This window comes from Chlorocebus sabaeus, chromosome 10 (assembly GCF_047675955.1).
Source record: "Chlorocebus sabaeus isolate Y175 chromosome 10, mChlSab1.0.hap1, whole genome shotgun sequence".
In the NCBI taxonomy this organism is placed as follows: domain Eukaryota; kingdom Metazoa; phylum Chordata; class Mammalia; order Primates; family Cercopithecidae; genus Chlorocebus; species Chlorocebus sabaeus.
This window is the reverse complement of record NC_132913.1, coordinates 60,709,645-60,718,781: the sequence shown is the minus strand read 5'-3', so window position 1 is coordinate 60,718,781 and position 9,137 is coordinate 60,709,645. Positions and strand designations below refer to the sequence as shown.

Below are 9,137 nucleotides of genomic sequence, written 5' to 3'. Positions count from 1 at the left end.
TGTGGAATACCACTCACCCACTGAGAAAAGATCACCTGAGATGCTCATTTTGTTGCAGAAAATGAATGTTCACTGAAGAACCCTTGTAGTTGGTCATGTCAGCTTCTAATTATTATCATAAGACTCTAAGACTAAGCCAAGAATCAAAATAATACAGCCTGTTTTAATTAATGGGACAACTAATGATTGGCTGAAATAAGATCCCATTTCCAGTGCCAAATGCTGCCAGGACAACACTAATTCCTAGCACAGTGCCTGCCACTTACTTAACATATAAATATGAGAAGGGGCTGGGTGTTGACTAGAAAGATCATCAACCTTGGGGCGGACAAATCAAGGTTCAAATCCTAACTTACTTCTTAGTAGTTATGACCTTAAAGAAGTTATCTCATTTCGGTGACCCCAGCTGTGAGGTACTACTATGTGATTCTACTTTATCTATATTCCCCCAGCATGATCTTGCCCCTCAATAAATACACTTTGATGGAAAAAATAGATGATTACTACTGATTGATTGGTTGCCGATTCAATCAACAATCAATGATATTATGCCAGTTAATGGTACCTGTAAGAATTTTGGAAGCATCTTTATCATTTCCATATTTGTCCCTACCAATAATCTTATTTATAGTATCAAAATCTCTCTTAAGAAGCCAAGAAAAGTGCAAATATCAACCTGTTTAATAAAATTTTTAAATGAATTCGGAGAAGTGATGTCCCTTAGTCAAGCTGCTATAAAGTGATTAACCCTAGAGTGAATAATGAGTTTCTTATTCTGAATCAAAATCCTGGGCTCTCTCCTTAGTTTGTGCCAAGACATTGCAGATTCTACTTTCACTTCCTGCTGACTCAAGTAACTTTAAGATATAGGAAATGAGAGGTGAAAAGGACCTCAGGTGAAAAGACTGAGGTCTAGAGAGGATGAGTTACCCGGCTCAGGTCACAAGGGAGGTAAGGAAAAGAGTCAGAACTGGGTCCTATCTCCTAATTGCCAGGCCAGGGGCCCTTCTGAAAACCCACATGATGAATACAGAGAAGGACCCGTTTGCCCTTCATGAGCAATAGAGTCCCACAGCCACAATGAATGAGGCTTGAAAATGAAAGCTAATGGAAATAAATGGAAAAGAAGGAACTCTTGGCCATCCCAACCTTTTGTTGTCAAATGAGCCTTTAGAATCTCCCTGCTCAGTAGACCCTTGATGGGGATAAGACAGACGCAGAAGCCCAGGACAGCTCTACTTTACTATCCAACAGTTACCATGAAAACTAAAGGTAAGAGTGGTCTGGCCATTTCCTGAAGTTTGTAAAAGGCTCACCTCTTTCTTTCTCCAGGTTTCCTTCAATATCTCTTCTTTTTATCAGCAAAGGTTTGGTTTATGTTTGTCAACACTTATTAGGATAGTCAGTGGGTGGGGACAAAGAGCAATTCATCTGTCTTTGGCCTAGTTGCAGATAAACTTCTCTCAGTCTATGGCCTAGTTGCTGATAAATTTCCCTCAATCGTGATGACTATGGCAATATTATAATTAGCTATCATAGAGAGATGTACTCTACTCTCCACCACCCTACACATGGGGTGTGATCAGCCTCAGGAGGGTCTTCAATCATCTTGTCTTCCTCCTGCCATGACGTCTCCAGCCTCAGGCTAGACCAGCTGCCTGGAGATCTTGCCCCTCGCTGCTCTGGACTAATCCCAAATGCTTCATACCAATACCAGCCATTTGTGGCTCCTTCCCGCCACCCACCTTCCCAACACACACTTTAACCTGGGTCACCAGCAGATCATCCCTCAACAGACAGGTATAATCTAATCTAATACAAACCCTCCTCTCTTCCCAAGCTTTTCCACTGCACCCTTAGGAACTCACTGATCAGCAAACTCTCCTACATCTTTTTCCACTTCTAAATGTGTCTTCCTATGAGAGCCTGTCATTTACAACATGATGGAACTGGAGGACATTATGTTAAGCAAAATAAGCCAGGCACAGAAAGACAAACTTCACATGTCCTCACTCATTCATGGGAGCTAAAACTTAAAACAATTGAACACAGGGAGACAGAATGGTGGTTACAGAGGCTGGGAAGTATAGTGGAGCAGGGGAGTGGAGATGGTTAATGAGTACAAAAATGTAGTTAGATAGAATGAATAAGGTCTAGGATTTGATAACTACAGTCAACAATAACTTATCGTATATTTTAAAATAGCTAAAAGAGTGTAATTGGATTGTTTATAACACAAAGAAACGATAAATGCTTGAGGGATGGAAACCCCATTTAGTCTGATGTGATTATCATGCATTACATGCCTATATCAAAATATCTCATGTACCCCATAAATATGTGCACCTACTAAGTACCCATAAAATTTTAAAATAAAAAATTTAAAATGAAAATAAATTTAAAAATAAATGTAGCTTCTTGCCCAGGGAAGCCAGGCTGTCCTCTGAGGATTCTACTTCCAGCAGCCCTCTTAGCTGAAGACTGCCTCTCCTCTTCCCCAAGCACCTGAAAGCTGGGAGAGGGGTAAATGCTCATCTGGTGCCCCCTCATAACTTCTCAAATGTCTGACCTTCTCCTTCAAAAACCCCAGCTTTTTTGAAGCCAATCACCAAACTATGCAGCCTCACAAGCTTCTCACCGCTGTGTGCTGGCTGCCTCCTGGTTCGTGGAGTCATGGGTGATGTCAGCTTATTACTCACTGCCTTTCTCTTACCATAAACCCCATCATTGACTTTGGAGTCAACCAACATCCTGAGACTCAACTTCTTGTCCTCCTTTGCTCCAATGACCTTTTCCTCCAGTCCACCTTAGCCATCCACTCACATGGTCGTTGGTCTAGGTCTAGCGAAATATCATCTTCAAAATAGTGTTCCACTATTTCACTAGACATAGACCATGTAAAACCTAGACCCTGCTATTGCCAATAACTGCAGCCTTTGGCTCCTAGACACCACATTCTCCTTGTTTTCCACTCATTAACCTTTGCCTCCTAGACACCACATTCTCCTTGTTTTCCACTCATCAACCTTTGCTGGTTCCTTCTCATCTCCTGACCTCTGAACATTGGTATGCCTCTCGTATTCTCAGCCTTTTCTCTACTCTATCCACACACATTCCTGTAAAGATCTCACGCAGTCTCATGGCTTAAGATGAGTTTCAAATTTTTATCTTCAGTATAAAATAGAACTGAGCTAGAACTCAGAACCCTGAATTCTAGTCTTATATAGCCAACTGCTTATTCCACACCTCTGCTTTCAAGTATAAAAGGAATCTCAACCCTGACATGAACAAAACCAAAACCTGATTTGAAACCAAATCTAACTCCCCCTCAGTTCTCTCCATCTGAGTAAATATTTATTCCAACCTTCCAGTTGCTCAGGACAAAGTTCTTAGACTCTCCTTTGTCTGCTTTCTGCCTCATGTCCCACTTCCAGCCCATTGGCAAACCCTTTTTCTTCTTCCTTCACAATGCATCCAAACTTTGGCCAGATTCTCTTCTCCATCGCCAGCACTACTAGCCAGGTGTAGGTCGCTATCTGCTTTCACCTGGATTATTGTAAGAGCTTCCCAGCTGGCCTCCCTCCCTCGGTCTTGTCCCTCTTCTGTCTCCTCTCAACACAGCAGGCATAGTGGTCCTTCTAAGTGTATGTCTCATCTCTGTTCCAAACCCTCCAGTGGCTTCCCATCTTACACAAGGTAAAAGCCAAATCTTTGCAATGGCCTGCAAAGCCCTCCTCAAGCTGGCACATGTTACATGCAATCTGATCCCTTCCCCCCATCATGTCTCTGACCTCCTCTCCTACTACTCTTCCCTTGCAGAGTATGAGCCCTCCGAGATACCCAGGGCACCTCGCTTTAGCCACAGGCCTACCTTGCATCTGTTGTCATTCTGCCTGGACTGCACTTCCTGAGATATCTGTATGTCAATTCCAGTCCCTTCCTTCCAACCTTTGCTCAAATATCCAGACCAGGCTGGAGTGCAGTGGAGCGATCTCAGCTCACTGCAACCTCCACATCCTGGATTCAAGCAATTCTCCTGCATCAGCCTCCCGAGTAGCTGGGGTTACAGGTGCACTCTGCCACACCCGGCTAATTTTTTTTGTATTTAGTAGAGATGGGGTTTCATGGTGTTGCCCAGGCTGGTCTCAAACTCCTGAGCTCAGGCAGTCCGCCCACCTCTGCCTTCCAAAGTGCTGTGATTACAGGTGTGAGCCATGGCACCCAGTTGTCTGTTGTACATTTTATTCTATTTCCTAATTTATAAAGTTCATTTATCCAAATCTGCTTTCCAGAACTTTATTTTTCTGAACTTTTATTTGAAGGTTTATTTCTTTTTTTTACTCTTTAGCTTTTTACTTTTATTTTTTAATATGCATATCAAGAGTTAGAAATTTTCTCTGAGCTCTGCAACCAAATCTAATGTTATTTGATATTATATGGAACCTGTCTTTTTATATTTTTTTATTGTGGTAAGAACACTTAACATGAAATCTACCCTATTAACAAATTTTAAGTATACAATGTAATAATGCTAACCATAGGCACAATGTTGTACAGTAGATCTCTCAGTCTTGATCACCTTGCATAATGACAGCTACACCCATTAAATAGCAACTCTCCATTTCTCCCTCTCCTGTCTCCAACTCTTCTTCAACTCAACTAATCGCTTAATGTACCCCCGTACCCAAGCAGCCCAATGTTGATGGAGAAAAATCACACAACCAAGGCTATCAGGACCCATTTCAAATTTATGACCAAAAATCTTCAGTGAGCACTCAACACTATCTGACAACTAAACTTCCCTAGTAAATTCATTAACCTACTCCCACGGTGACTATTACACACTTTCTCCTCAATCCTCAAATCTCCAACATCTCCTCCCACCCAACTTCAGCCGAAGACCTTGTCGTGTATTTCAAGCAGAAATATAGATGCAATCATGTGAAAACCATTTCAACTTCCCACCTTCATTTCACAAACTTATTTATATCTGTAGTCACATGCTCTGGTAAACTTGTGCCCTGTTTCCCAGTTTGCTGTCCTCATGAGCTGGGCTCCTGAAACAGTTTCTTCTTTTCTGTGTCATCTATTCCTTCCTAAACTAAATCTTTAAGCACTAGCTCCTCCAGCAATTTTTTTGTAAGTCTCTTCTCTGGCTACACTTTTTTCTTTAGTGATTACAAAAGCCCCCATGTCTTCAAATATCATCCAAATGTTGATGATACCCAAGTTCATTTTACTAGTCCAGACCTCTTTCCTGAGGTTTAGATTTGCATGTATAAACACATCTTTATTACATCTCTGTACATTTAATAGGTGACTTAAATTAACATGGTTGAAACTGAGCTATTGATCTTCCTTATCAAAAAAAATCATCCTAAATTATTTTCCTATCTTAGTACCACCATACACCCAATTTCTCAGGTCAAAACCAGAGTCATCTCCTTGGATTTCTTTCTCTCAACTCCACATTCAACCCCACAGCAAGTCCTGTCAGCATGACCTTCAAAATATATCCTGAATCCAGACTCTTCTTGTCATCTCCACTGCAATCTGTTCAATCTACCTATTGTCTTCTCTCCCTTGAACCACAAGAAGAGCAACAAACAAGAAAAATAAGTTAGATAGATAGCATGTTTCATGGTGATAAGAGCTAAGGAGAAAAAGTAAAGCAAGGAGTCAGGATAGAAAGTGTTGGATTGAAGGGGTTGACATTTGAGCCAGCGCAGCTATGGGGGTCTCAGGCTTTAAGATGGGAATATGCCTGCTCATTCAAGCACCAGTAGAAGACACGTGTGGCTGGAGCAATTAAAGGGTGGGAGAGGCAGGAGATTAGCTCAGAATGGTCATGAATGACAGGGGTGTGGGGCAGCCCAGTGGCCAGGACAGACAGAGTCTGCTGGGTCACAGAAGGGACTTGGGCTTTCACTTTGAGTGAGGTGGGGAGCCTTTGAAAAGTTTTGAACAGAGAAATGGCTTCCTTTCAACATGATCATTCTGCTGTGGTGTTGAGAGTAGATTACAGACAGCAAAAGTGCAAGTGGGCGGTCAGTTGAAAATAATCTGTTACAGAAAGTAATCTAGTAATTGCAGTATTGCTACAATGTATTCTACTGTAATCCAGGTGAGAAATGTGGCTTTGACCAAGAAGGTGGCAGTGGGGTAAGGTGTAGCGAAAAGTGCCAGAATTTTGGATATATATGTATTAGTTCTTATATATATAATAGCTCTTATCACTATTTTATATATATATGTACATACACACACACACATACCTAAACATAATCTTCAGTTAGAGCTAGTAAGAGTTGCTGAGAGACCAAGAGTGGGTGTGAGAGTAAGAAAAGAGTCAACAACAATGTCTCCAGCATTTCTGGAGACCTTTTGTCCTCACTTTACTTACTCCCAATTAATAATTAGAATAATCCATGAGGAAGGCTGGCAGACTATGGTCACAGTGGGTGATGGGGATGTGGACAGGGTCCTTGCAGGAAGTCTTTAGGTATCCCTGGCTTCTGGGACATGTCAGGAGAAGGGAACACTGGCTTTTCCATCATCAAGCCAAAGATGCCCCTCTTTGGGAATATGTTTAGTCCCAAGAAGATGCCTCCTTGGAATTCTGCTTCTCTCTCCAACCTGATTCCATGGATCAGTCAACCCAGGAGATGGAGCTGGGCCTGGACTATGGAATTCCCACTATGAACCTGGAAAAGGTTCATAAAACAAAAACGAACACAAAGCCTGAAGTTTGAAAATGACCAGTGGATAGCAGAGACAGGGGTTAGTGGAGGTGTGGACTGGAGGGAGGCGCAGTGCTTTCACAGGCAGAACCAGCAACTGGAGGAAGAGAACAGTCTCTTGCAGCTGAAAGTGGACATCCTGCTAGACATGTTTTCAGAGACCACTGCTAAATCCCTTTTAATGGAGAAGGAATTGGATGAATGGAAGAGTGTCTGCCAGAGGAGAAAAGGAAGACCCTAAAGACATTCATTAGGAGAACAGGGAGAAAGCCACCTATCAGGGGAGTAGGACGTGGCTAAGCAGATTTTTTTTATTTGTTTTGTTTTGTTTTTGCGGGGGGAGGGGTTGTTTGTTTTTACTTTTTAGCCACACTAGCGAATTAGGTCCTGGAGACAGTATCATATAATGGGGCCAACAGGCACTGATACCCTTGGGTTGGCCATAAGAAGGTGAAATTTAATGGAGGAAACCAGGCCTCCAGGCCAGGGCAGTAACTAGGAAAGCACTCCAGATGCACTGCTAGGGATGCTAGCCTGTAAAGAAAACCTCAGGGAGGTCTGGGGGTGGTGATAAGCCTTGGGGTGCCCTCCACACATGTAAGCATGCAAATGTCTATGTCCCAGAATCACCATGTTGGACAGACACCATTGGGAGAAGCAGCTGGAGCTCATCATCTCAGCCCGTTTAGTGTTTGGGGCACGATGCCAGTTCCAAAGAGCCTGTATTTGGGCTGCTTGGATGGGTGGCTCTGCTGGTTCTCTGCCCCTCTGACCACTCTCTCCTTGTCCTTACAGAGTACTTGTTCCCCACATCCACAGCCTCCTCAGCTTCCTCTTCCCAGCAGCATGCACCAATCTTCCACTGCAACACTGTATTTTGTGCTACTTCCTGTTCACACTACTTCTTTTTCATTAAATGATTGATGTTAACGTTATTTTTTAAGTCCATGGAAATGAAGTCTCGTGTTTCTTTGAGTCAGTTTCAGAATTTCCCTAGAAATGTCTTTCTTAGGAATGTCACTAGTCAGTCCTCCAGTAGTAAGAAGGCCACTAGCTCTAAGGAAATAATCATTAAAATCAGTGACTCTGGAGCATTTTGTTGAGCAATGCTATGTTTCTCCAACATTTGAATTGCTTTCATCAATGCCCATCTGAGTTTGTTTTAGCTTCCATCAGTGATCTTCCAGGTTTCCCTATGATCAAGGGAGAGGCTTCCCAACAAAATGCAAATCCTACTACCCAAGACACATGGCAAGGTGTGTGAGAAGAGAAGTATGGAGAATTTGTAGAAGCACTGGGAGCCACATTGTCACCTCTGCTCAGATAAATATACCTACAGAAGTCACTTCAGCAAACGGACCCTAAGCAGCCTCCAGTAGAAGCACAAGCACTGCTCTGGAATTCAGTCACCTGGAGTCTCAGGAAGAACACCCACCTGCCCTGTGACTATGGGCAACCACTACGCTTTAGTGCTCCCATTCCTAAATCTCTTAAATGAAAATATTAAATGATTCTTGAGGTTGCTTCCAACACTGATATTCTATATTGTAGACACAATCTAGCTAGATTTTATGAATGCAGTGGGGTAGAAAGTCAACACCAATGAGTTTTCTCTCCTCCCATCTTATCCAGAGATTTGTATTTTATGAGCAGAGCACTAAAGACAATCACAAATAGATAGAATTCACCCAAGCACTTATACCAAATCTTCTCTTACCATACTGATGCCTTTCAGCAAAAAAGGCATAAATATTGTTGGGCCACAACTTTAGACTTAAGGGACTGGTGCTGTTAAAAATATAAGATGACCTTATAAACTTCTCCTTCTCATTTTTCTTGTATTTTTTGACTAATCCATTCAGATTTCCTTAATATATCTTCAATGAGTATATAACACTTTTTAAAGGCCATGTTTGACTTTATACCTGGCCCCTTTATTATTGTATTAGTTATTTGTTGCTGTGTAACAAAATACCCCAAACTTAGTGGATTAAGAAAACAATTACTTATTAGCTCACACTTTCTGTGGGTCAGAAATTCATGAGGTCACGGTTAAGACACTGGCCGAGGATGCAGTCTCATGTGAGGGCTTAATTGGGGTTCCTTTACATAGCTGTTGACAAGAGGCCTGGGTTCCCTGCCAAGGGCACCTCTCATTAGGCAGCTTGAGTGTCCTTACAGCATGGCCTGCTTTCCCAGAGCAAGAAATCTAAGAAAAAGCAAGGAAGAATCTATAGTATTGCCTTTTATGACCTAGTTTTAAAGGTCACATGCTGCCACTTCTACCTTGTTCCATTCATTAGAAGCGAGTTGCTAAGCCCAGCTGCGTTCAAGGAGAGGGAAATAAGGCTCTATCTTTTAAGACATTGTCAAAGAACTTGTGAATATGTTTTAAAC

General features: G+C 42.1%; 1 pseudogene; it reads left to right on the top strand.

Moving 5' to 3' along the window:
* The first annotated feature begins 6,567 nt into the window (after nucleotides 1-6,567).
* On the top strand, nucleotides 6,568-6,981 carry LOC119625162 (protein chibby homolog 1 pseudogene; annotated as a pseudogene).
* Nucleotides 6,982-9,137: the final 2,156 nt, after the last annotated feature.